This window comes from Paroedura picta, chromosome 18 (assembly GCF_049243985.1).
Source record: "Paroedura picta isolate Pp20150507F chromosome 18, Ppicta_v3.0, whole genome shotgun sequence".
Classification (NCBI taxonomy): Eukaryota; Metazoa; Chordata; class Lepidosauria; order Squamata; family Gekkonidae; genus Paroedura; species Paroedura picta.
This window is the reverse complement of record NC_135386.1, coordinates 1,365,166-1,372,980: the sequence shown is the minus strand read 5'-3', so window position 1 is coordinate 1,372,980 and position 7,815 is coordinate 1,365,166.

The window sequence follows — 7,815 nt, the reverse complement described above, 5'->3', positions numbered from 1 at the left end:
GCGAAACCTGTTCACCATCCTCTGGTTTCTAGGCCCTCTGGGATCTGGACTTGGACACTTGGATACTATGCAGAAGTAGAAGAAGGCCTGTGGCTCAGGGGCAGAGCCTCTGCTTGGCAGGCAGGAGGTCCCCGGTTCAATCCCCAGCCTGCTCTGTTATCAAAACCACTGTTCTGTGCAGTTTATTTGAACTGAAGGCCAGCCGGGGAAGGGGAAGGGGAAGGGGAAGGGGGGGGGTTGTTTCTCTCTCCTGTGAACCTGTTTTCTACCCTCTCTTCTTTCCCCCCTGCCCAGAGCGCATCTGACTTTCTTTTCTTTTGCATTTTGCTTTATGTTGTCAGCCAGGCTCAGACAAACAGAAGGGTGAAGATGACAAATCTCTCTCTCCCCCCCCCCCCTCCCGGGAGCTGTGGGCCGCTGTTATCCAGGGCTGGGCTCCTCATCCCTTTTTGCATATCCAAGGCCTCCCGAGGCAGCGACGGCCCTTGCAGTGCGGCTTCGGTTCTCAAGATAGCAAAGCAAAACTAGGCCCCCCTCCCCCTCCCACCAGCAGCCGCATCAAGCAATTCGAGGGCCCACTCAGGAATTTTGGGGAGGGGAGGAGGGAAGAGTCCCTTCTGTCAACTTCCGCCGGGAAAGGGGCTTTTCCAAACGCTTGCACGGGAAGAATTGCTCTTGGAGGATAGCTAAAAGGAGATGGGGGTGCTGTGAGGACAAGCCACCTCCCAAATCCAACTCCCCCAGTTCCCCCTCCCATTTTTGTAAAAGGGATTACAATAGGGAGACAGGAGGCATACAGACAAGAACGTAACTATTCATATCATTGCTCCAGAGAGAAGGTGACGGGGAAGACCTCCGCATGAGACCCTGGAGAGCGGCTACCGGTCAGAGCAGACAATACTGACCTTGATGGATCAATGCGTAGAAGCAGCTTTCTGTGTCCACATATTACAGGGGACACCTGCTTGGTGTGCGGAAGGTCCCAGGTTCAATCCCCGGCATCTCCAGTTTATAGGAACAGGAAGTAGGTGATAGGAAAAGATCTCGGGGGAACAAAGAACAGTCCTGTCCTCTGTTTTGGAATTCTAAAATAAAAAGAAAAGAAAAGAAAAACAAGTTGATTAATCTGCCCGTGCTGCGGAAAACAGACCGTTACAAAACCACTTCCAAGCATGGAAACCGTCGCCCGGAAGCCGAGGTTTCTTTGTTCCGTCACCTGTTCCATCAACCTCTTCTGAACAAGAGTTAAGGGACCGGAAGTGGAACCTCTGTTTCTCAAGCCCAGGGTCCCCAACACGATGCCCAAGGGCACCCTGGGTAGAACTTGGGGAGGGCGGGGTGATGATGTCACCACAGGATATGATGTCACAGAGCTTCCACAGCAGCCGATCTAATTAGCGTGTGTGAAAGCACCCAAACGTTTTTGCTGGATCAGATTCCTGGCGGGCGTCTTATCCGCCGTCACCCTCTTGACCCCGCTGACTTCCCCTTTGCCTCCTGCTCTGGGCTCCACTGAGAAAGGTGTAAGAGAAACACTGCGGGAAAATAAATACAACCGCTGCCAAGTTTAGTCTTAACTTATTGCTGATTCGGTGTTCTTCCGGGGCTGTTACCTGGCCAGCTGTTAAACTAGTTTCTTGGAGGGCTTTTGACAAAATTCTGCCCGCTCTGCGGTTTTTACACCTCGGAGGGAGACGTGTGCCAAGACGAGGAACAGGACTATCCCGCTATATAAAGAAAGCGACGAAAGCTACAGCCTCGTTACAGCCTTTCGCTTCACGAAATATTTACAGGTGTCGACAGTTTATTTAGAACAAAACCTAGAAAACCCTGGATTCAGCTCCCCTTGACGACTGGCCGGGACTGTCACTGGAAGAACCAACTGGGAATTCTCTTGTCACAGACTTGGGCTCCGGAGTCACATTTCCCCGGGAGCCCAGGGGAGACGGCGCGGTGGTTAAAGAGCTCGTTCCAAGCCTGTCCCACGGATACATCCTTTAGACGCCACCGTTGCAATGTTTCTGGGGGCCTCCTTGATTGCCAAGGCCTCCTTGTCTCTTTGGAGGGCATTTGCCCAGGAGACCCCCTGGCTTGCTGGGGTTTGGGCCCGAAACAAATCCGTCCGAAAGGGAACGCACCACCCAATCATCCTTAATCTCCTTGGCTTCTGTGTTCGGCGAGGAGGGGACGGAGCCGGGTGCCAGATGGCGGGGACTCTACAAGTGTCTCTGTCCCCTGCGTGCCTCGGAGGGCCTGTCGTGAAGCTTGGCCATCTGGAGATCGGTTGTGACACCAGATTTCCAGGCCCCACCTGGAGGTTGGCAACTCTAAAACTGGGGGCCTTTCAAAGAGGGGATGCTGACGGAGACAACCTGGACCCAAAGGGGCCGTTCCCCCAATGCTCGCTCTTCCATAGGAGCTGCTCTGGCAGTCCAGTCCTGCGTTCAAGATGGCCCTTGAGCAGAGAAGGAGGAAGAGCCGGGACGGGGCGATTGCAGGAGCAGCAAGCAGGGAAGTCAGGGGTCTACCCCGCAGGAGGAAGCGGGGTTTTCTATGGCGGTGTTCCCAGCATCACCCCACGGAGCTCATGGGCAGGAGGCTCAGGACGGACCAAAGGAAACACTACTTTACACAGGTGGGGTTGGCTGCCCGAGGATTTTGCAATGGCCACGGGAATAAATAGCTTTCAGAGCTAGAGAGGTCCATGGGGGATAAGTCTAGTCATGGGGGCTGAGCGGAACCTCCACCTTCAGAGGCACTAAGCCTGTGAATCCCAGAGCCAGGAGACATCCTCAGCCTCCATGCCCTGTGGCTGGCCCTCCAGAGGAACTGGCTGGCCCCTGCGTGAGGCCGGAGGCTGGATGAGAGGGACCCTCCCTGGCCTGACCCAGCAGGGCTCTTTGGGTGTTATTCTGCAACGGAGACGACGATTCTGCGCTCGCCCTGACCCCTCCTGCACCCGTAAATCCTTTCCTGGCGAATGAAGCCCCAGGCCCGGCTCTCCCTCCCAAGCGCTCGCCCGGCAGAGGGTCCGGCTGGAGCCTGGGGAACAGGGACCCCCGGGTCACCGCGGGCGAGCGGCTTGCTATCAGCCGCAGCCACTTGTCGGCCTACTTCACATATTAAAATGTTTAAACCTAATAAACAGCGGCAGAAAATTGACTTGGTTTATCCGTGCCTCTGCTAAGCACAACTGGATTACGGGCAGCTTGGAAGTAATTAATTATAAGCTGCCGGGTGACAGGCGGCATCGACAGCTCGTTAATAGCAACGTTGCGTTTGGACCGGGTCCCCCCCACCCTTTTTAAGGACCGATTGTCACCGGCCCAGAAGAATCACGTTCAGGAAAACTTTACCTTCCCTGAATTCTTAGCTGCATTTAGAGTCAGGAAATGAGGCCCAAGTCCCACCCAGGGAGAGGCCGGAGGAAAAGCCGGATTTTAGTACCCCACATTTTCCTCCCCAGAGGAGTACCCTGTTGGCTGGCAATTGCCTTCCCTTCCTCTCTCCCCAGCAGGCACCCTGTGAGGTGGGCAGGGCTGAGAGAGCTCTGGGAGAACTGGGACTGGCCCAAGGGTAGATCAACCTTAGTTGGTTTTAAAGGAGTCCAGCTGGGTTCTGTAGTTTCAGAGTTCAGACCGGCGTGGCTGTCCACCTGGCTTTATTTTGATTTGCACGGTCCATCCGACCTTCAGTAGCCCCTCCCGGCCCCACCCAACGTCTGGAAACACTTGAGGGGCACAGTGTTGGGGACCCCTGCCTCTCTGGCCTCCCTCGTGCGACAGAAACGTAGACTGCGAGCACCTCTGGGCGGGGACACCCCCCCCCAGTCATTCTCCCCTCCGTAAAGCCCTGTCCTTTCCTCCAGGCCTAGCAGGGCATCCAAAAGATTGTTCTTGGCTGGCCTCATCCAGCCTCCTTGGAGAGAGAGAGAGAGAAAGCCCCGCTTGATGGAGCCCACCCACAGGTCATAGCCTGAAAATCTGGAGCAGATGTCTGAAATAGCATCCCCAATTATGCTCCTAATTCGGCTCGAGTGATGTTACAGGCACTCGAGGCCCCCCAAAATATACGGCTCCCCGTATCATTACCGAGACACCAAATGATGCTGAACTTCGGATGAACCTCACACCTCGCCAAGGCCCCCGTAGCTATTAATACCTTTAATCGGCCCGGCCACGAATTAAGGCGCTCTAAAAGACTCATCGCCTGCAAGCAAAACAGCCCGGAGAAGCAGCAGGTCCCTCATTTGGCCGGGGAAAGTGACGGCCTCCGTGTCGGAGAGTCCGTCTCAAATTCTGCTAATTGTAAAAGGCTCTAAATGAAGCGTCCCCCCCACCTCCCCAGTTCTTTCCCCCCTGAGAAAATTGCCAGGAGGACAATTAGAGGAACTCGAAAGAGGACTTGGTTAGGGGAACTGCGGGTCTGAAGTTTGGCCAGGGAGTTGTCCAACTCCTTGTCTTGGCGGCCTGGTGAAAAGAACCGATCCTGGTGAAGAAGGAGAAGAAGGAGAAGGAGAAGGAGGAGAAGAAGGAGAAGGAGAAGGAGGAGAAGAAGGAGAAGGAGAAGGAGAAGGAGAAAGGAGAAGGAGAAGAACTGGTTTTGAGCATCCCACTTTGGACTACCCAAAGGAGTCTCAAAGTGTCGGACAATTATCTTTCCTGTGAGGGAGGTGAGGCTGCGAGAGCTCTGGGAGAACTGTGACTGGCCCACGGTCACCCCACTGGCTACCTGTGAGGGAGGAGTGGGGAATCGAACCCAGTTCTCCAAATTAGAAGCCGTCACTCTGGAGACCATTGGGGATCTGGCTGGCTAGGAAGGGCCAGCTGGATAGCTTGCAGCCCAAAAGGCAGCGTCTGCCCCCAGCATGTACCCACTCGGAGTTTTCCTCTGGCTCAGACTTCGATTTCCTTTGGACGGGGCCTCCCCCAACAGCAGTGCCGTCACAACGCCCTGAACATCTGGCTTCTCCTTCCGAAGAGGCCTTCAGACGCGGGGAGTGTGTTTATCCTTCTCGCTTAAAAAATGCCACACATTAATACGCTGATTCCCCGTCATGTTTGCCTTAACCTGTTTGGAGAAATTACGGCGACAAACATTTCGTGCGCACTGCCCCCTCCCAAACCATCTGCCTGAGCAAACAACGCGAGAGTCAAGGCAGCCGCACAGCACTGCGCCCAGCCACTCCAGGATTGGGGCCTCGGCTGGCAGCCCTCTTGTCCCGCCTTCACACGTCCACGCGGCATCTGCTCGCCCCTCCCCGCCCCCCAGCCAATAGGCCCACCATCACGGTTACGGAGGAAGCCCCCCTCGGGGAGGACAGATGGCTTCCCCGCAAAGGGAGCTCCGCTTGCTCCAGAGCGGTGGAGCCAGAGTTGGCACCGGCTTGCGTTTCCTTGGGCCGGCACTCTGCAAAGCTGGCCCCACAACAGAGGGATGTAAATTCGGAGGGCCGCATCCATTATTTACCATTTGGCGGTGCCAAGCCGGCGGAGAGATGGCACGGCAGGCATGTTCTTGCCCCGCTGTGTGGAGGTATGTCGAAGAGGGGGGTGAAAGCCTTGCTGATCCGATGGAGGCTGCTGGGTCTTCTTCAGAGCCCCTTCGGCACCCTGGAAATCTCTGCCCGTGGCCAAGGACGATGGCCCGGGTGCCAACTGCGCTCCTGGGATGGACATGGGGGTGGGGGAGTCGCAAACATTCCCAACGTGGGGCTTTTTTGTTCCAGCAGCTTCCGAGATCGCCTCACCTTGACCTGTGAATCCCCTCCAACACCTGGGGATCTCCCGCTGTTGCCCTTGCAGGTCCCTTGGAGAAAATGGCTGTTTGGAGCGCGGACTCTATGCATTTATATGCTGCTGAGGTCTAGCATGCCTTCCCATTTTGATTGACTGTGGAGCAATTGCCAGATCCTTCAGCTACCCAAAGCACCGAGCAGCGACTCCTGGCGTTCACACAGCGGTCTGGTGCTCTTCGAGTCCGGTTACGATGAAAGTTCAGCCGCAGCCCCCAAAGAAATGTGACACGATCGTGTAGCAGGAGATAAGTTGAACGCCTCGCAGTGCATCCATTGCCCCCTTTGCGCTGAGGCTGTTTCACTAAGACGGATTATAGTCTAAAACCCTCCAAGAAGCTGATCCCACCTGCTTTGTCCTCGTCTTTTAAGAGGACAGATGTCAAGACACAAGACACAGGGAAAGCCTCACAACTGGGGGGACGGTGAATGTATCACCATGCTAATTTTTTTAGCCACTCGAAGAAGGAGGGGGAGGAGGCGGACACCCCCTGGTTTATTTATACCCCACTTTTCTCTACCTGAAGGGGTCCAATCGCCTTCCCTCCCTCTCCCCACAACAGACCCCCTGCAAGGTAGGTGGGGTTGAGAGAGCTCTGAGCAAACTGGGAACGGCCCAAGGTCACCCAGCTGGCCGGGCATGGAAGAGTGGGGAGCCTGTATTTTGGACAGAAAACGCCCCCAAGAAAATCCCATTAAAAAAAATAAATGCATCCTTTTACCTGACATGCGGACTTGAATTCAGGCGGTTCTAAATAAAATACACAGTGCTTGGTGCGGCAAAACAGCTCAGAAGAGAATATTCCCCCACGCCTGGTTTAAAATGTTTGAAATCTGTGCTTTGGCATGGAGCAATTTAATTTTTTATTTTTTAGCCAGGTCCTGTTTAAGCAAATGGAAACACAAATGCTGCTTTCTCCCCTTCTCCACCACCTCTCCTGCATGCAGGCTTGGAAAAGCCGTTTGTACCGAACTCAATTGTAAATAAAAATAATAAATAGTCAAAGAGCGAGCGGCACCTTGAGGGGTCTCAGGCAGTTAAGGGGATGACATTTACCTGACTCATTAAAAGGAAGAATTCTAGCAATGCAGTAATTTTTTTTTTTAAGAAGTGCATTTATTACAGATGACAGGTCCTCGTGAGTCAGGATTGCTAGCTGGTTTGTGTGTGCGTGTGTGTTTTTAATACACACACATTCTGAACTGCAGAGGTGAACCCAGATAGGGTAGTTGAGATCTGTCTCCCAGATTTGTTGGCATTTTTAACCCTTCTTGGAATCTCTGTGCTGGTTGGATTAAAAACCCTACAATGAGTGAAAGCCCCTCCAGTTATGTGTCTTCAGCCCCGGCTGCGTCGCACTGGAAAATGTGGTCGGCGATATCCTTCTCTTCTGCCTCTCAACCGTGCAAAGATTTGAACAACTGCACAGGAGATAAAGATCTTAATTTTAACCGTGTTTGTTTATTTGCACCTCACCTTTCTAGGTGAGATCCAAGGATCCCACCAGGTGCTTTTCAGAAAAGCCTCAGTAGCTTCAAGTGCTACTGTAGAAAAAGAGCAAAGGGCGGCAAATAAATTGAGAATAAATTTAAAAGGCTTTTAAAAGCAGGGCACAATTGTGGGACAAGATCTGTATCGATTAGGCAACAAGAAAGAAATCTGTTAATTTGGAGTGGCTGCAAATGTCATTCAAGTGACCCAAAACAGAGCCAGAAGCGAGCAAATGTTGAATAGTTAAAGAGAGGGGGGATATATATATATATAAAGAAATCTCGATATTTTTCTTGTTTTACAATCTGCTTATGCTCCGAATTCTTGCCGAATTGGGCCCGAAATATTTTCAAACTATCGACTTCACGGTTTCGCTGTAATGCATGAATGAATTACAGCTGCAAAAGTCACACGCATGATACACTCTTATTCAAAAGGATATTTAAAATCCCAGTTTTAAGAATTTAAGAATTTAAGAATACTTTCTGGTGTGACAGCTGTCTTGGGACACCCCCAATCTGCAGCAATT